Below are 21,596 nucleotides of genomic sequence, written 5' to 3' on the forward strand. Positions count from 1 at the left end.
TACTTTTTGACTCCCATCACCCATTTCAGCCACCCCCTACCCCTGCCTCTGGCATCCATTAATCTGTCTTCTGTGTCTATGTGCTTGTCTTTTGTTTGTTTGTTTGTTTTTTAATTCCACATATAAGTGAGATCATACAGTATTTGTCTTTCTCTGTCTGACTTACGTTGCTTAGCATAATGCCCTCAATGCCCATTCATGTTGTAGCAAATGGCAAGATATTCTTTTTTATGGCAGGATAGTATTCCATTGTGTGTATTTGCCACATCTTCTATATCCATTCATTCATCAATAGACAGTTAGGTTGTTTCCTTATCTTGGCTATTGCAAATAATGCTGCAGTGAACATGGGTGTGCATATATCTTTTTGAATTAGTGTTTTTTTTTTTTCTTTAGATAAATAATCAGAAGTGGAATTGCTGGATCATATGGCAGTTCTATTTTAATTTTTTGATGAACCTCCATGCTGTTTTCCATAGTTGCTGCATAAATTTACATTCTCACCAACAGTACACTGGGGTTCCCATTTCTCCATGTCCTCGCCAAAACTTGTTATTTCTGGTCTTTTTGATAATACCCTTTTTGACAGGTGTGAGGTGATATCTCATTGTGATTTTCATTTTCATTTTCCTGATGATTAGTGATGTTGAGCATCTTTTCATGTATCTTTTGGTCATCTATATGTCTTCTTTGTAAAAACGTCCATTTGAGTCCTCTGTCCATTTTTTAACCAGATTGTTTTTTATTTATTTATTTTTACTATTGAGTTGTATGAGTTCTTTATATATTTTGGATATTAACTCCTTATCAGATATATGACTTGCAAACATCTTCTCCCAAAAGCTTTTGAGTTTAATGTAGTCTCTCTTGTTTATTTTTGCTTTTGTTGCCTTTGCTTTTAGAGTCAGATCCTAAAAATCATCACCAAGATCAATGTCAAAGAACTTACCACCTATGTTTTCTTTTAGGATTTTTATAGTTTCAGGTCTTACATTGAAGTCTGTAACCCCTTTTGAGTTAATTTTTATGTACAGTGTAAGATGGTCCTCTAGTTTTACTCTTTTGCATGTGGCTCTCCAGTTTTCCCAACACCATTTATTGAAGAGATTGTTCCTTCCCCATTGTGTATTTTGCCTCCTTTGTTGTAAATTAATTGAACATATATGCATGAGTTTATTTCTCAGCTGTCTGTTCTGTTCCATTGATCTATGTGTCTGTTTTGATGCCAATATCATATTGTTGTGGTTGCTATAGTTTGAAATCAAGGAGCATGATGCCTCTAGCTTTGTTCTTCTTTCTCAAAATTGCTTATGCTGTTTTGGGTCTTCTGTGATTCCACACATTTTAGGATTGTTTTTTCTATTTCTATGAAAAATATCATTGGAATTTGATAAGGATTGCATTGAGTAGTAGATTGCTTTAGGTAGTATGGGCATTTTAACAATATTAATTCTTCCAATCCACGAGCACAAAATATCTTTCCATTTATTTGTATCTTCTTCAATTTCTTTCATCAGTGTCTTATAGTTTTTAGTTAAGATCTTTCATTGACTTGGTCAAATTTATTCCTGGGTATTTTATTCTTTTTTAAATTTTTTTTGAGGAAAATTAGCCCTGAGCTAATATCTACCACCAATCCTCCTCTTTTTGCTGAGGAAGATTGGCCCTGAGCTAACATCTGTGCTCATCTTCCTTTACTTCATATGTGGGATGCCTGCCAGAGCATGGCTTGACAGCCATAGCCATGCATAGCTGCACCCAGACTCTGAACTGGTGAACCCCGGCCACCAAAGCAGAACACATGAACTTAACCACTACACTGCCAGGCCAGCTGCATGTTCTTGGGTATTTTATTCTTTTTGATGCAATTGTAAGTGGGATTGTTTTCTTAATTTCTCTTATAGCTCTTTAATAGTGTATAGAAATGCAACAGATTTTTGTATATTGAGTTTTTATCCTGCAAGTACTGAATTCATTTATTAGTTCCAACAGTTTTTTGGTGGATACTTTGGGGTTTTCTTGGGTATTCTGATTTAATTTGTGTGAGGTAGAGTTTGGTCGTCAGTACTTTGGAAAAGCGCCTCAGTTGTTTCTAATGTATACCCCGTGGTGAGAACTACTGGGCAAGATGGTCCCTAAAGTCTTGTCCAGAGATGTGGTGTATCACAGATGTTTATGGGAATGAGCACTACAATGAAGTGGAAATGGGTTTCAGGCTATATAAACTTGGCCAAGTTTTAATTTCTTTAATACCCAGTTGCCTCATCTTTATAATAAAGATATACTTGCCTCATTGGATTGTTGTAAAGATTGAACATGGTAATGGATAGAAGGTAAATACCTCAGGACTTTGTACATAATAGACATTTAATAAATACTGATGATGAAGCTGATACCTCCCCCACAAAAAAAGAAATCATTACCTGAGTGTAGTATTGGTAGAAGAATAGAAAGTAGAATAATAAAACAGAATAAAGAACCAGAAACAGCCCCACTGCATATCTCCAAACAAAATCCCACAAGTGCATTTTGTGTTGCCAGGGACTATGCAATACATGGTGCTAGAGCAATTGGTTACAAAAAGGAAAAATAACAACAAAAAAGAAAAAAATTAAATCTGTGTCTTGTATTGCTCACAAAAGCAGGTTCCAAATGGATGAAAGACCTAAATATAACAAAGTCAAACTTGAAATGTTTAGAAAAAATAGAATGCTATTATGATCTTAGGGTAGGAAGGATCTTTAAAAACAAAGGATAAATCGTAAGGGAAAGGATAAAAATAGTGACTTCTTTGAAATTTAACACTGCTATATTCCAAAAACTCTAGAATGTTAAAAGATTTTTACAATATATATAAGCAACAAAACTATAATAGAATAGAGTAAAAATCTCTGCAAATCAAGAAGACAAAATAAATCAAAATAGAAAAATAGACAAAGTTTAGGAACTGGCAGCCCATAGCAGTAGAAATAAGCAAATGATAAGATGTACAAAATTTTACTCTTTATCAAAGAAATGTAAATTAAAATAAAATGAGATGCAAATTCACATTCATAAGATTGGCAAATTTACAAATCTGACAATTCTATAAACTTCTGATGGAAATGCATATTGCTGTGACAAACTTTACAAGAAACCCTGGCTTCTGTCTATAAGGAGACATGGTCATGAATGATTCCAGCAGCATTTGAATAGACAAAAATTTAAACCAACTTCAATATCATCGACAGGAGAAGTGATTAATGAATTGTGAGAATAATATAACAGAATGTTATTCAAGAATGAAAATTAATGAATTAAAACTACATTTATAAATGTAGATGAATTTCACAAATAATGTCTTTTATTTTCTTTTTAAGAAAAGAACGTTGTGGAAAGACATGCATAGCATGTTACCAAAACTGTTTTGAATAGTCTATTGATAATGTATAAATTGTGGTCAAAAGAATACACACTAACTTCACGTTAGACAGCTGGGAAGACAGGGCGAGAGAGGAAAGTGAAAGTACACAGAAAGAATTTCAATTTTTTTCTAATCTTCTATTGCTTTTTTAAAAGGCTTGAAGGAAATATGGTAAAATTTTAAGATGTCAATCCGGGATTGTAATCACAGAGTCTTTTTTTTTAATTAGTATTTTCTATAAATACATAAAATTCTTGTCTGCCCTTTCACCATAGTGTCCTTATATGCTATTTAAAATATTTATACTACTATTAATTATTTTTAAATTTGATTGTGTGCTCACACTGGCCTAGATCCTGTGGTATGACCTTTGTGAGCATTTGCTCATTTAGTCATCACGAAGGAGTTACTATCCTTATCCCTTCTGTGAGAGGAGGATAGTGAGGCTCAGGGCAGTGACACAACCATCCATGCTCACAGTGCTGAGACTGGAAGGTTAGCAGTGAGAATCCAGAGCCCACATTATTAACCACCACACTTAGGAAAAGATTGAAACTACTTGAGTCTGCAATCAAAATGTTATCATGTGAAATCACCTTGCTTTGACATTGGTGAGAAAAAAATTAAGAGTTTGTTTTGTTTTATTTTGTTTTTTCATTTTTTGGGGGGGGGGTTTAGTTTCCACGTATGAGTGAAATCACGTGGTAGTTGTCTTTCTCTGACTGATTTATTTTGTTTAGCTTAATGCTCTCAAAGTTCATCCATGTTACGTCAAATGGCAAAAATCTCATTCTTTTTTATGGCTGAGTAGTATTCCATTGTATATTGAAATCTTATCTTCTTTATCCATTCATCCATCAATGGACACTTAGGTTATTTCCATATCTTGGATATTATAAATAATGCTACAATGAACATGGAGGTGCATATAACTTTTCAAATTAGTATTTTTGTGTCATTTGGATAAATACCCAGAAACAGAATTGCTAGGTCATGTGGTAGTTCTAATTTTAATGTTTTGAGGAATTTCCATACTGTTTTCCATAGCGGCTGCACCAATTTACATTCTCACCAACAGTATATGAGGGTTCCCTTTTCTCCACATCCTTGCCAACACTTGTTATTTCTGTTTTTTATTTTTTTTGATAATACCCATTTTGACAGGTGTGAAGTGATATCTTATTGTGGTTTTTGTTTACATTTTCCTGGTTATCAGTGATGTTGAGCGTCTTTTCACATGCTTGTTGGTCATCTGTATGTCTACTTTGGAAAAATGTCTGTTCAAGTCCTCTACCCAACTTTTAATTGGATTATTTGTTTTTTAGATATTGAGTTGTATGAGTACTTTACATGTTTTGGATATTAATCCCTTATCCTACACATTATTTGCAATGATCTTCTCCCATTCAGCAGGCTGCTTTTTCATTTTGTTGATGGTTTCCTTTGCTGTGTAAAAGCTTTTTAGTTTGAAGTAGTCCCATTTGTTTATTTTTGCTTTTGTTGCCCTTGCCCAAGGAAACAGATCCAAACAAATATTTCTGAGACCAATGAGAATGATAGGTATTAAATCTTCTTTGAGTGTTTGGTAGAATTTACCAGTGAAGCTGTCTGGCTTTTCATCCTGGACTTTCTTTGTTGGGAGGTTTTTGATTACTATTTCAAGCTCCTTACTAGTAATAGGTGGATTCAGATTTTTTATTTCTTCATGATTCAGTCTTGGAAGATTGTATGTTTCCAGGAATTTTTCCATTTCTTTTAGGTTGTCCAATTTGTTTCTGTATAATTGTTTGTTGTAATCTCTTGTGATCCTTTGTATTTCTGTGATGCTAGTTGTAACTTGTCCTCTTTCATTTCCAATTTTATTTATTAGAGCTCTCTTTTTTTCTTGGTTAGATTATCTAAAGGTTTGTTATGTTTGTTTATCTTTTCAAAGAACCAGCTTTTAGTTTCATTGAGCTTTCTATTGTTATCCTTTAGTCTCTATTTCATTTATCTTCACTCTGATCTTTATTATTTCCTTCCTTCTACTAACATTGGGCTTTTTTTGTTCTTCTTTCATTTTCTCTAGTTCCTTTAGGTGTATAGTTAGGTTGTTTATTTGAGATTTTTCTTATTTTTTAAGATTGTCCTGTATTGCTATGAACTTCCATCTTAGAACCACTTCTGCTGCATCCTATAGATTTTGGTATGTTGTATTTCTGTTTTCATTTGTCTCAAGGTATTTTTTTATTTCTCCTTTGATTTCTTTGATGACCCATTGGTTGTTCAGTAGCATGTCATTTATTCTCCGTGTTTTTATGGTGTTTCTGTTTTCTTTTTGTAATTGATTTCTAGTTTCATAGCATTGTGGTTGGAAAAGGTGCTTGGCAATTTTTCCAATCTTATTGAACTTATTGAGACTTGTTTTATGGCCTACCATGTGATCTATCCTGGAGAATGTTCCATGTGCACTTGTGAAGAATGTGAATTCCACTGCTTTTGGAATATTCTGTATATGTCTATTAAGTCTATGCGGTCTAATAGGTCATTTAAGGCCAATGTTTTCTTGTTGATTCTTTTACCTGGATGATCTACCCATTGATGTAAGTGGGGTGTTAAACTCCCCTACTATTATTGGTATAGCTGTCAATTTTTCCCTTTAGATTGGTTAATATTTACTTTATATATTTTGGTGCTCCTCTGTTGAGTGCATATGTATTTATAAATGTTATATCTTCCTACTGGATTCATCATTTTGTTATTATGTTATGCCCTATTTGGTCTTTTATTACACTCTTTGTGTTAACGTCTATTTTGTCTGATATGAGTATAGCTACTTCAGCTTTCTTTTCATTTTCCTTTACATGGAATATATTTTTCTATACCTTGACTTTTAGTCTGTATATGTGCTTACCTCTGAAGTGAGACTCTTGTAGGCAGCCTGTGGGTGGGTCTTGTTTTTTAATATATTTAGCCACTCTATGTCTTTTGATTGGTGATTTTAGTCCATTTATGCTTATAATAATTATTGATAGGTATGCATTTATTCCCATTTTATTAATTGTTGTCTGGATCTTTTTGTGATTCCTCTCCAATCTTTCTTCTTCTCTTTCTCTTTCCTTGTGGTTTGATGGCTTTCTTTAGTATTATGTTTAAGCTCCTTTCTCATTTTCTTTTGTGTATTTACTATAAGTTTTTAACCTAAGGTTACCATGAGATTTACATATAACATCCTACGTAAATAGCAGTCTGTTTTAAGTTGATAGTAACTTAAATTTGAATGCATTCCAAAGTTTTACCTTTTTACTACTCCTCATGATTTGTATTTTTATGATACATTTCACATCTTTTTATTTTATGCAACCGTTAACTAATTATTGCCATTTTAGTAAATTTTACTACTTTTATCTTTTAACTTTCATGCTTGATTTATGTGTGATTGATCCACCAGCTTTATTACATATTTACCTTTTCCAGTGAGATATTTACTTTTGTTTGTTTTCTTATTATTAATTAATGTCATTTTTTTCAGTATAAAGAAGTCCCTTTAACATTTCTTGTAGGGTCAGTTTAACGGTGATGAACTTCTTTAATTTTTCCTTATCTGGGAAATTTTTAATCTCTCTTTCAATTCTGAATGATAACCTAGCTGGGTAGAGAATTCTTGGTTTTAAGTTTTTTCCTTTCAGCACTTTGAATATGTCATGGCACTCAATTCTGGCCTGTAAAATTTCTGAAGAAAAGTCTGCTGATGGACTTGTGGGGCTTCCCTTGTATGTAACACATTGTTTTTCTCTTGCTACTTTAGGATTCTCTCTTTATCCTTATTTTTTACCTTTTTAATTATAATATGTCTTGGTGTGGGTCTCTTTTGTTTCTTCTTGTTTGGAACTTTCTGGCTTCTTAGACCTGGTTGTCTGTTTCCTTCTCCAGATTAGGGAATTTTTCAGCCATTATTTCTTCAAATAATTTTTCTGCCCCTTTCATTCTCTCTTCTCTTTTTGGGACCCCTACAATGTGAATGTTGTTTTGCCTGATGTTGTCCCAGAGAGTCCTTAAGATATTTTCACTTCTTTAAATTCTTTTTTAATTTTGCTGCTCTTTCTGGGTGAATTCCATTGTTTTATCTTCTAGCATGCTGATTAGTTCTTCTACTTCATCCAGTCTGCTAGCAGTTGAATCCCTCTAGTGTATTTTCCAATTCAGTTATGACTTCTCTTTGGTACTTTTATATTTTCTATCTTTTGTTGAAGTTCTCATTGTTCATCCCTTCTTCTCCCAAGTTTGGTGAGGATTTTTATGACCATTACTTTGAATTTTTTATCAGGTAGAGTGCTTATTTCCATTTCACTTAATTCTTTTTCTGAGGTTTTGTCTTGTTCTTTCATTTGAAACATATTGCTTTGTTTCCTCATGTTATGTAACTCTCTGTGTTTATGTATTAGATGACTCAGTTACTTCTCCTAGTCTTGAAGGAGTGGCCTTATCTAGATGCCCTTTGGGGCTCAGAAGTGCAATCCTCCCTGGCCACTAGAGCCAGGTGCTCAAAGAGTGTTCTCTTTCTGGGCTTTGTGTGCCTTCCTGTTTTGGTGGGATCATGGCTGTGGTGTGAGGATGGGTGGGGTTGGCACTAGACCTGACTGTGAGGCCCAGCTGTGACTGCTGCAGGGTGCTGGTGGACAGGGCTGTGCTAGTGCCTGACCTGGCTGACTGTGAGGTCTGGCCAATGTAAAGATACAGGCAGGGTTCTCAGCAGGGTGCTCTCTCTGGTTCTAGGAGGTAAGAGGGAGAATTCCAAAAGGGGCACTCACCAGCACTGGCATTAGCAAGGTAAAATGTGATTGGAAAAATGATTTCTGCTAGTGTCTCAGTCCCTGGAGAGAGTCCCACCTGGTTTCTGGCCCTCCAGCAAATGTTCCAAGATTGGTAAGTGGATCTCCTTCACCTATGGTCCTTGCACTTTTTAAACTGCCGTTTTTTGTACTGGTCTCCAGGTTGAGTGGTCTGTGCATGAGTCCTTTAAGAGTAGGTTTTCCATTCCCTACAGTTTTATTGTTTTCCTGGGCATAATCCTAGCTGGTTTTCAAAGCCAAATGTTTTGGGGGCTAGTCTCTCCTGTGAAGGATCTAAGGATTGGGGTGCTTGGTGTGGAGCTCAAATCCCTTGCTCATCAAGGAAACAATTCGTACCTTGGAGATTCCTCTCAATTATGGATCACTGTGACTGAGGTGTGGTTCTTTCCTTGTTGAGACCATATCTCTGCCTCTTCTGCCCTTCTTGATGCTGTCCTTTTATCCTTTGTTGTGAGGCATCTGTTCATCTGGTTTTAAGATCCCATTCAAGAGGAATTATTCCATATTTATTTGTAGATTTGTTATGTCCATGAAAGGAAGTGAGTTCAGGATCTTTCTATAACACCATCTTGAGCCAGAGGCTGAGCAGTCCCATGATCTGCCATCTGCAAACTGGAGAACTAGGAAAGACAATTGTATAATTCAGTTTGAGTTCAAAGGCCTAAGACTCAGGAGGCCCGTAGCATAAATCTCAGTCTGAATCTAAAGGCCTGAAAACCAGGAGCACCTATGTCTGAGAGCAGAGGATGGATGTCTCAGCCCAAGCAAAGAGAGCCCACCTGGATTATAAATATACCAGATATGATAATAGAAATAAGAAGGAGAAAAGTTGGAAATTAGTTACTTCTTCACTAGCTATAAGGACCAGGGGACATTTTATGAGTAGTTTTTGGGGGAACTGTAGCTTCTAGTACCTACCACATGGTTCCCCTATGCCTCATGATCCACCCAAGGATCTTTCACTAGAGGAACCTTCATGGCTACTCTCCACACTCCCATGTATCCTTTAACTTGGGTCAGGCACAAACTTACTTCAGTAATGAGTTTGCAAGCAAGAACTCAGAATGTATCAGACTTCAAAACACTCAGCTTTGCCTCTCCTGTTTCTCTTTCAGAGCCAGCCTGTCCCAAGGACACACAGACACTCAGCTTTGCTGAGCATGTGGACTCCCCTTGTGTTAGGGAGGCCTGCAATTTTTTAGGACTGTCTGTAACTATATGGCTATGTCTATCTAATTCAAGGAGGAACTATTACCGTCTGGAAGCTGCTCTCTACAACCAACTTTATCAGGAGTAAATGCTGACATTTTGATCTCCATTTGCTTGTTGTGTACTTCTTAAAAAATTTTCCAATTGGTTCTAAACTCAAAAGGAGGAGAAAGGTGGTAATTTATTCACTCCCTTAAAATCTTGACACACAATGTCCTGGGGAAGATAAATGAGAGAAGGCAAAAGAAAAAGAAGAGCAAGACAAAAACTGCACCACAGTCCTACACTCAGCTCTGGGGAAGGCTGCAGATAGGAATGAAGCCAGAAAAAGATTAAAGAAGAAAATCTATGTTGTTTTAAAATGGCTTATAGAAGGAAATAATAATAACAGGAAAATCAATAAAGCACATGATGCAGAATAAAAAGCAATGAAGTCTGGGGTAAAGGCAAGCACTAGTGTATTCAACAGAAGGAATCATGGGACTAATAACAATTATGTACTTTTTATTATGAAAACAAATAAAATGTTTCCAATTGAAACCACTGATCCCAATAACTTGGAGTGCTTGAGAATCATAACAAGCATTCGGAATCTTTTTTTTAAAGTCAGTTCTATGCGTATGATATATTATCGATATAAGGAAAGTGATATTTTCTGGGAAGAGAAGTCATCCCAGAATTATAATACCAATTGTACTTTTAAAAACATGTAAGCAATGTTCTCTCAGGAGCATTTCTGAAAGAAGGATGGGAATTTTCATTTTTGTCCAAATTAGGACATTGGACAGCACTCTCTTTTCCTACTGAGGGCTAAAAAGGGAGGAACATACTTAAGAACGTCATCAACATCAGCATAGTAGGAAAACACAAAGCAATTCTATGGGCAAAGGATAAATTTTAGCTCATTCCTCCTGAGCCAAATCTGTAGTCCCCAAAGACCAGGCTCTGGGAAGACCACTAACAGGAAGCTAAAATTACATTGCCTGTTGCCAACCACTTCTGCCTGAGGTTACTTTTTTTTTTTAAATATCCTGGGAAAACTACATTTCCTGGGACAGTGCATTGTCCCAGTTGCACTTTTTTTCCTCAAGTCTGTCCATCCATATCTCTGAATTGACCTGAATTTCCTGATTACATTGAACACAAAAAGCCCCCTTTTTCTTTGGTTGTGTGCCAACAGTTTATGCTTTGTGCTTCTTTCTTCAGACAGGAGCAACCTTCAACAGAAGTAGGAAATTGTCCTGCCTTGGTTTTCCAGGTTGAAAGGTTGTTCCTTATTCAATCTGATCCCACTGCACAACACACTGTAATGAAAAAGCTCAAAACCCTTTGTCATTTGTCAATGAGCAGGAATCAAGGTCTTGGGCAGGGGGAGGATTTGGTCTATAAGATGGGTGCCATTTTGTGGAGATTATGGTGAAAGATCATGGTATTGAAGACACAGAGGCTGGCAGCATCAAGGTATCAGGCAGGAGTGACGAGACACCAAGGAAAGGGTCAGGAACACTGAAATTTTCTCTGCCTCATATTTCCTTTGCCTGAAAAGGTTCTTGCATTTTTTTCTTCCTAGTAGATTCTTACTCATTCTTCAAGGCTCAGCTTAAACAATATCTCTTCTATTGAGTCATCTGTGTTGCCTCTTCCTCCTTTGCTTTTCTCCCCGGCTCCCTTTGTCCCCTGTCCCCAACTCAGCAGAGGTAACACCTCCAACCTCTGGGCTGCAGTAGTCACGTGCAGATGCCTCCCTGCTGACATATGCCTCACGTTGAATTAAAGAATTTCAGGCACAGGTCTGTTATCCCTCCAGAGTGTGAGAGCCTTGAAGGCCTAGATCATGCCTTCCTTCTCTTTGTAATCTCAGAGATTATTAGCAACCCAGTAGAGATGCAATGCAGGTAGGAACAAATGAACTGATGAATGCATGAATGAATGACTGATGACTGAATGAATGACATTTTGCCTTGGGTCACTTGTGCAAACATTGCTATCTAATGAAGTGGTATAGCAAGTAATTCTGCGGAATGATTCCCAGGAAACTAGTTCTGGCAACTTTCAACTTGCTCAAACCAAAACCTTAGGAATCATCTCGTTCCTCTTCCTACCCTGTCTCTTACTTTTGATCCCATGCACCCTTCCCTTATACCGGTGTTTTCCATATGGACTACTCCTTCTCTCTCCTGGCATTCTGCCTGGCAGCATGATTGTGCTCGTGCACAGCTCATTCCAGCCCCTTGCCACCACTGTCATTCAAATTGCTGTTTCACACCTAGAGTAAAATGGACATGTTTACAGATACAACTTTAGAATTCACTTGCTAACTGTTAGAGGCACATGATATATGACAATAAATTAAAATTATCTGAGATTTTAGGGATTTTAATATAATAAGTTGGAAAGAGATGTGCATGTGGGCCCCTTATCATTCAAGATAACAGCAGAAACTCAAAAGCAAATTCCCTTGTGTAACTGAGGAAAACGTTTTACAAGATTAAAACATTCCAAGCACTGTCGGCCCTGACAATGGCATTAAACAATTTCCCACAAGGCCTGGAAATAAAACCAGATCTAATAGCAAGGACCCATACGTGGCTGCACAATGAAAAGATGAAAGACACAACCACTGCAGAAAGGATGGCCCTGACATGTGGGGTGCCAGGCGATTCACAATATCCTGCATGGGTGTTAATTTCCGCCTGACACTTTAATAACACAAATATCTCATTTTAACCGGTTTTAGCTTATGTTTCCCCTGGCCTTTCTGTTTCTATTTCTTACTGGAAGAAAATAACCTATTATAAACTCTAGATAATATGTGATGGTTTTAACTTGAGCTCCTGAAGCTGAGTCCTGGGAACTGGTGAATAAGACATTTATTTCTTTTCACATTCTACTGTGAAAACATTCTTGGTATTTCTCTCATTTCCTATGCCTTAGAGAGCTCAGTAGGGTGCTGAATTTCAGTAGAGGTACAAATGTACTTGCAAACTTGGCATTGATTAATCCTGATATTGCCTGCAAGGGGAAAATGGAGGTTGCTTTTGCAGTACAGACTTCTCTAGAAGAGTTTGACTCTAACATCTCTGATGGATAATCTAATTGAGTTTAGAAGACTGTATGGGATTCATTTGGGAAGAATAAAAGGAGCATGGAGGCCTAAACGCAGCTGACATTTATTTACTTATAGCACTGTCTATTTCAAAAGGAGTGTGAGCCAATGCCAGCTCCTGAGACTACACCAATATTTTTGACATATAAATGGAAACAATATAAATTACTAATTTGACACATTCTCAATAAGTTTTCCTAATAAGAAGCTCAATGGTTTCCTGCTTTCTTCCACATTCAACAATGCTGGTTTAGTCTCTTTTCTTTCCATATTTGGTAATCCTCCTTGCTAATGTATCTGATCTTTTTAGTATCAATTTATATTTTTTCAAGAAATAGAGGACATCCGATAATTATCAGGAAGCAAATGATGGGTTGGATGGAAACCATGATGTGGACACCTCTGATTATACCTTGGATTCCTCACAAAGAAATCTCCAAATGTCAAAGCGTAGAAAAAGGAACGAGAACTTCCTTCAGTCTGTCTTCTATAATAAATAAATCTTACGGAATTCACTGAGAGTACACTTGAATACACCACTGGAAAGTGAAGAATTTGAACAGTGTAGAGCAGATGACAAAAAAGCGTCTTTTTAATTTATGGCACTAACCAAATTTAGTGCAGTGTTGATAGGCCTCTACTGAGAAACAATTAAAATCACAAACTATTGTTGTATTCTAAGGAATTATTCTAAAAGGCATACATATGGAAAGCCTGAGTGTGAATATGCGTACATGATCCTTGGAGAGAATGCCAGAATTTGAGTTTTCTTCTTGAAGTTTCTCTATTAATATTCATCAGAATCTTCCCTTTGTTCAAAGGAATGGGAACCATGATTTCAGAAGGAAACATCTCACCTGGTACGTTATATATACAATCAGAAGAAAGACAGACATACTACTACTTCCTCAGTAACAGGGCATCTTCATTTTACCCTTCCAGAGGAAGGGTACAGCTGGAGTCCAGAGGAAAATTTGCTGTTGCTGAATCTCTAGTAATAGTGTTACCCGCTTCTGAGCCACCTTGGGCGGGTGCCAGGAAACACAGCGCCCACTTGTGGGCATGCTTGATTTGACTCTGTATGGGTGAATTTAATCAACATGCTTCCCCTTCTCCCCAAAGGCAACAACCCACTACAACAAGGAGGGCAGGGGAAGGGACAGGGCTCTGGATGAACACAAATTACTTGGAAAATCCCAAATTTTCTGAAACTGAAGGAAATGCTTATTATTTTCAGTCTTACCAGGAGACATAGGAGTCTGCATTTGTTGACTAGTTTGTATAATTAGGTGAGAAATCACAGAGGGGCACAGGAGAGTTGTATTTTAAATTGCTTCATATCCCTGAGCCATACAGGGTGACACCATGAACCAAGCCAAAGAGTGAGAGCTGCCCTATAACACCCTCATCCCAAAACCAGGAGATGCCAATCTGGAGCCACAGCGTTAGAGGAATTCCATCTCTGCCACTGCCGATAAACTCAGATGTCACACCGAGAAAGATCACTTCCTAGAGTGACAACAAAAACCTCAGTGGCACCTACTTGCAGAGGTGGGTAAGGGCCAGGTGTTCACAGCCTATCTTCCCCATGAACAATGCGAGATGTTTTCTGTTAGCAGCAGAGTAATGATGCTAAGAGACTGAATGATTAAATGCCAGTCTGCCAGCCAGAGTACATTTGTTTTCTGCTTGAAAAAGCCACTTTCATTTTGTATGACAGCTTTCTTAACTGCAACATAGCTCAGAAAATGACAGAGAACGAATGAGAATAAGTGATTGTAAACTGGCAAACAACTATTTGCCACTATTTGAACTACCATTAAACTGTTCATTCAATTTCTAGTCAGAAGCCATCACTCAGCTGTGGAACCAGAACGTAAGCATTATTTATTTGGTGGCATTACAATGCCATCTAATCTTGGGGAAAATCTTTTAGACAAAAATCAGAATATCCAAAAATTACCTTGACATTCGGTGGCAAAATACAGTGTTTAACCGTGGTTTCTTACTTCTCTATATTCTTTCTCTTATTGTTATTTCTGAAATACTTGAATTCCATTCTCATTCCAATGTTGCACTCTCAATAGTATGATTTTTCCTACTAGCTGTCTACCCTGGACAAGTATTGTTAGCACTGGGCAAAGGTGAAGTTTTGCGAGATGTACGTGGGCTTGCCCTCGCTTCCCATTTAGTACCATTACTTTTCTTTGGGGACATGCCCTTTCACAGCTTGCACATTCCTAAGATAGAGTTGCTCTGCATGGAAGGTGAATTAGGAATTACAAAAATAGTGAGGTTAGCTACTAAATACTCTGCGTACTTTATCTTATTTAAACTTCTTAAGAATCTTAATGAGGTTGGTAGTTTGCTTCTGATACAGACAGAGAAGTTGAGGCTTATCTAGGTTAAGTGATTTACCAGAGTTAGAATTTGGTTCCAAGTCTGACTGATCCTAAGCCCATAGTACCACAATCTTCCAAGGAATCTCCGACCGGTGTGACCTATGCCAGCGAAAGGACAGAAATGTAACTCTCCCAAGGGAGTCAATTAGTGTTTATTGCCTTTACAGGTGTGAACTTGAACTAATGGGGCAAATAATTTTTAGGCAAATGTTGCAGAGTTAGAGTTTCACATGAAAGTTAATTTTTCACTTGTGAATACCGGAAGACTATGTCCTTAGTGTAAGGACATTGACTGCATTCAAAGCCTCTTTTGGAATATCTTTCAGACCTCCTTCAGGTCCCAGTCATAGGGATTTTGTTTTTGCTTGTGTTTGTTTGCTTGCTTATTTGTTTGCTTGTTTTCACTGTTAACCATTTTTCCTCAGCTTTTTAGCCTCTAAAAGTAAACTTGGTATTTGATAACAAGCCAAATTAGTTTAGAGTCGAGTTTAGTGTTAGCCAATAGATCAAGTTATTTAATATCATTTTGTGTTTAACAAGAATTGATCGTAGCGTAAATGGGTATGTTAGGGCACCTCATAAAATGGCGTGTTTGAATATTTATAACACTCTCCTAATGTTTTACCAAGGGTGTTAATTAAAAGAAAAAAGCTTTCTGGAGGATATTTTTTTTGTTCTTTCTTTTTTTTCTCTCTCTCTTTTGTAAAGAAGATTGGCCCTGAGCTAATGTCTGTTGCCAATCTTCCCCTTTTTGCTTGAGGAAGATTGTCCCTGAGCCAATATCTGTGCCAATGTTCCTCTATTTTATGTGAGATGCCACCACAGTGTGACTTGATGGGTGGTGTTAGGTCTGCGCCTGGGATCCAGGCCTGCAAACCTCGGGCTGCCGAGTCAGAGCATGCAAACTTAACCACTACGCCACAGGGCCAGCCCCTCTGGAGGATATTTTGGTAATATGTATCAAGAGTTCTAAAATTTTCTATATGTTTTGGTGTAAAAATTCCACTTCTAGAACCTTATGCTAAACAAATAATCAAAGATATATGCTAAGATTTTTTCTAGGACACTCATAAATGCATTATTTAAAGATGAAATATAAGAATCAATGTATCTAACATGAGAATTAGTCAATTAAATGAGCATACAACTCTAAGGTAGAATGCTAAGCATTCATTTAAAATAATGTTATAGAATAATATTTAATTCTTCAATAAATATTTATAGCATATTGTTAGATTGTTTTAAAATATATTACAACATACTTTACTTTTGTTATATACACATTATTTTATATATATATATACATATGATGTACACGTATATTGTATATACATCAAAAGGTAACAATTTTGTATATATGAGTGTTTTCTTTCCAAATATCCTACAATACTTGGTATTAATTTTGTAATGAGAATATTTTAGAACCTATTAAAAGCACTTGATTTAGTCTGTACTCATACTCTATAAATTATGGTAAGTTAATCACTTGGTTTAAATAATGGAAATTCAACATAGCCCCTTTCAAAAATACAGCCTTCACAGACTTGGAGAATATATTTGTGAAAGACACATCTGATAAAGGATGTTATCCAAAATGTACAAAGAACTCTTAAAACACAATGATAAGGAAATGAAACCCAATTTAAAAATGGACTAAAGACCTCAACAGACACTTCCCCATAGAATATATACAGAGGACAAGTAATCATGTGAAAAGGTGTTCCACGTCATATGTCATTAGGGAATTGTAAATTAAAACAGCAATGAGATACCGCTACATACCTATTAGAATGGCCAAAATCTAAAACACTGACAGCACCAAATGCTGGTGAGAATATAGTGCAACAGAATGCTCATGCATTAGTGGTGGGAATCCAGAATGGTACAGCCGCTTTGGAAGGCAGTTTTGCAGTTTCTTATAAAAGTAAACGTACTCATACCTTACAATCCAGCAATCATTCTCCTCAGTATTTACCCAAATGAACTGAAACTTATTTCCACGCAAATACTTGTACACAGATGTTTGTAGCAGCTCTATTCCTAATTGCCAAAACTTGAAAGCAACCAAGTTGTCCTTCAGTAGATGAGTGGATAAACTGTGGTACATCTGCACAATGGAATCTTATTCACCACTAAAAGCAAATGAACTATCAAGCCGTGGAACAACATGGAGGAAATGCATATTACTGAGTGAAAGAAGTCAATCGGCAAAGCCTACGTAGTGTGTGATTCCACCTGTATGACATTCTGGAAAAGGCAAAACTTTAAAGACAGTAGAAAGATTCGTGGTTGTCAGGGATTAGAAGGGAAGAAGGGATGACTAGGGAGAGCACAGGTGATTCTGAAGATAGCGAAACTATTCTGTATGATACTATACTGGTAGATACATTCATTATACATTTATCGAAACTCATGGAATGTACAACACCAAGAACGAACCAGGTAAACCATGACTTCGGGCAATAATAATGAATCAATGTAGGTTCAATTGTAACAAATATATCACTTGGGCGTTGATAATGGGGGAAGTTGTGTGTGAAGGGACGGGATATATTGGAACTCTGTGTTTCCACTCAACTTTACTGTGAGCCTAAAAGTGCTCTAAAAAATGAACTTTATTTTTATTTGAAGTATAATTGACACAGTATTGTTAGTTTCTGTGTACACCATAATGATTCCACATTTGTACACATTGTGAAATGGTCACCTCAATGACTCTAGCTACCATCCATCACCATACAAGGTTACAAACTGCGTGTGTGTGTGTGTATGTGATGGGAACTTGTAAGATTTACTTTTTTAGCATCTTTCAAATTTGCGATACAGAAGTATTGACTATAGTCACCATGCTGCACACGACATCCCCAGGACTTACTTATTTCATAGCTTCAAGTTTGTACCTCTTGTTCATTTCACCCACTCTGTCAAATCCCATCCCTTCTAGCAACCACCAATCTGTTTTCTGTATCTTGAGTTTTGTTTGTTTATTTGTTTTGGTTTTTAGATTCCACTTGTAAGTGAAATCATACAGTATTTGTCTTTCTCTGTCTGACTTATTTCACCTAGCCTAATACCCTCAAGGTCAATCCATATTGTCACAAATGGCAAGATTTCATTCTTTTTTGTAGCTGAGTAGTGATTCATTTTGTGTATATGCCATATCTTCCTTATCTATTCATCCAACGATGGACACTTTTGTTGTTTCCATATCTTAGCTATTGTAAATACCACTGCAATGAACATAGGGATGCATATGTCTTTTCAGATTAGTTTTTATTTTCTTTGGATAAATAGCCAGAAATGAAATTGCTGGATCATATGGTAGTTCTATTTTTAAGTTTTTGAGGAACTGCCATTCTGTTTTCCATCGTGGCTGCAACAATTTACATTCCAACCAATAGTGCATAAGGGTTCTCTTTTTCCACAACCTCACCAACACTTGTTATCTCTTGTCCTTTTCATAATAGCCATTCTGACAGGAGAGAGATGATACCGCATTGTTGTTTTGATTTATATTTCCCTGATGATTAGTGATGTTGAACATCTTTTCATGTGCCTGTTGACCATCTGTATGTCTTCCTTGGAAAAATATCTATTCATATCCTCTGCCCATTTTTTAATTGAATTGTGTGTCTTTTTGCTATTTAGTTGTATGAGTTCTTTAAATATTTTCAATGCTAACCTCCTCAGATATACAATTTGAAAATATCTTCTCCCATTGCCTTTTCATTTTGTTGATTGCTTCCTTCACCATTCAGAATCTTTTTAGTCTGATGTAGTCCCATTTGATTATTTTTGCTTTTGTTGCCATTGCCTTTGGAGCAGAACCAAAAAAAATATTGCCTAGAGTGATGTCAAGACGCTTACCACCTATGTTTTCTTCTAGGAGTTTTATGGTTTAAGGTCTTATATTCAAGACTTTAATCCATTTTGAGTTAATTTTTCTGTATGGTGCAAGATAGTGGTCCAGTTTCATTCTCTCGCATGTGGCTGTCCAGTTTTCCCATCACCATTTATTGAAGTGTTTTTTCCCCCTTGTATATTCTTGGCTGCTAAGTGGTAAATCAATTGACCATATATGTGTGGGTTTATTTCTGGGCTCTCTACTCTGTTCCATTGATCTGTGTGTCTCTTTTTCTGCCAATACCATATTGTTTTGACTACTATACCTTTGTAAAATAGTTTGAAATCAGGGAGCATGATGTCTGCAGCTTTATTCTTCTTTCTCAAGATTGTTTTGACTATTCAAGATCTTTTGTGGTTCCATACAAATTTTAGGATTGCCTGTTCTAATTCTGTGAAAAATGCCATTGGAATTTTGACAAGGATTGAATTGCATCTAGAGACTTCTTTGGGTAATATGGACCTTTTAACGACATTTTCTTCCAATCCATAAGCGTGAAATGTCTTTCCAGTTACTTGTATCTTCTTCAATTTCTGTCATCAATGTCTTACAGTTTTCAGTGTATAGGTCTTTCACCTCCTTGTTTAAATTTATTCCTAGGTATTTTATTCTTTTTGATGCTTTGTAAATAGGATTGTTTTCTTAATTTCTCTTTATGATAGTTTATTGTTAGTACATAGGAATTGAACAGATTTTTGCATATTCAGTTTGTACCCTGTAACTTTACTGAATTCACTTATTAATTCTAAGAGTTTTTTGGTGGAGTCTTTAGGGTTTTCTATATATAAAATCATGTTGTGCACAAATAGTGACAGTTTTATTTCTTTCTTTACAATTTGATTGCCTTTTATTTCTTTTTCTTGCTTAATAGCCCTGGATTAGACTTCTAATACTGTGTTGAATAAAAGTGGTGAGAGTGGGCATCCTTTTCCTGTTTATGATCTTAAAGGAAAAACTTTTAACTTCTTACCATTAAGCATGATGTTAGCTGTTGGCTTGTCATATATGGCCTTCATTATTGAGGTGCGTCTACACCCATTTTGTTGAGAGTTTTTATCATAATTGGATGTTGGAGGTTTTTTTTTTTTTGAGGAAGATAAACCCTGAGCTAACATCTGCTGCCAATCCTCCTCTTTTTTTGCTGAGGAAGACTGAGCCTGAGCTAGCATTCGTGCCCATCTTCCTCTACTTTATATGTGGGATACCTGCCACAGTGTGGCTTACTAAACGGTGCATAGACCTGCACCTGGGATCTGAACTGATGAACCCTGGGCCCCTGAAGCAGAATGTGTGAACTTAACCACTGTGCCACCAGGCTGGGCTCTGGATATTGAAGTTTTTTAAATGTTTTTTCTGAATGTTGAGATGATCATATGTTTTTGATCTTATGTTTTGTCAATGTGGCATATCACATTGATTGGGTTGCAGATGTTGAGCCATACTTGCATCCCTGAAATAAATTCCACTTGATCTTTGTGTATGATCCTTTTAACGTATTGTTAAATTCAGTTTGGTAGTATTTTGTTCAGGATTTTTACATCTATGTTCATCAGGGATATTAGCCTGTAATTTTCCTTTTTTTAAAGGGGTTCTTGTCTGCTTTTGATATCAGGGTAATGTTGGCCTCATAAAATGAGTTTGGGAGTGATCCCTCCTCTTGAATCTTTTTAAAGGGTTTGAGAAGGATAGGTATTAAATCTTCTTTGAATGTTTGGTAGAATCCACCAGTGAAGTTGTCTGGTCCTGGAATTTTGTTTTTTGAGAGGTTTTTGACTAACAATTCAATCTCCTTACTAGTAATTTGTCTATTTAGATTCTGTATTTCTTTGTATTCAGTCTTGGAAGATTGCATGTTTCTAGAAATTTATCAATTTCTTCTAGGTTGCTGAATTGGTTGGAATATAATTGTGCACAGTAGTCTCCTATGATCTTTTGCATTTCTTTGGTATCAATTTTATTTCCTCCTCTTTCATTTCTGGTTTTATTTATTTGAGCCCTCTCTCTTTTTTCCTTAGTGAGTCTAGCTAAAAGTTTGTCAATTTTGTTTATCCTTTCAAAGAACCAGCTTTTAGTTACATTGATCTTTTCTATTGTCATTTTAGTCTCTATTTCATTTATTTCTGCTCTGATCTTTATTATTTTCTGCTTCCTATTAACTTTGGACTTTGTTTATTCTTATTTTTCTAGTTCCTCTGGGTGTAAAGTTGGGTTGTTTGAGATATTTTCTTATTTCTTGAGGTAGGCCTGTATAATTTATAAACTTCCATCTTAGAACTGCTTTTGCTACATACCGTAGATTTTAGTATGTTGTATTTCTGTTTTAATTTGTCTCAAGTTATTTTTTGATTTCTTCTTTGATTTCTTTGTTGACCCATTGATTATTCAGTAGCATATTGTTTAATCTCCACATATTTGTGATTTTTCCATTTTTCTTCTTGTAATTGATTTCCAATTTCATTTCACTGTGGTCAGAAAAGATGCTTGATACGACTTCTGTCTTCTTAAATTTATTGAGACTTGTTTTGTGGCCTAACATATGATCTTTCCTGGAGAATGTTCCATGTATACTTGGAAAGAATGTATATTCTGCTGTTTTTGCATGGAATGTTCTGTTCTGTGTATTTATATATGTCCATCTTGTCTAATGTGTCATTTAAAGCCAATGTTTCCTTAGTGATTTTCTACCTAGATGATCTACCCATTGACGTCAGCAGAATATTAAAGTCTCCTACTATTACTG

Source organism: Equus caballus, chromosome 8 (genome assembly GCF_041296265.1).
Source record: "Equus caballus isolate H_3958 breed thoroughbred chromosome 8, TB-T2T, whole genome shotgun sequence".
Taxonomy (NCBI): domain Eukaryota; kingdom Metazoa; phylum Chordata; class Mammalia; order Perissodactyla; family Equidae; genus Equus; species Equus caballus.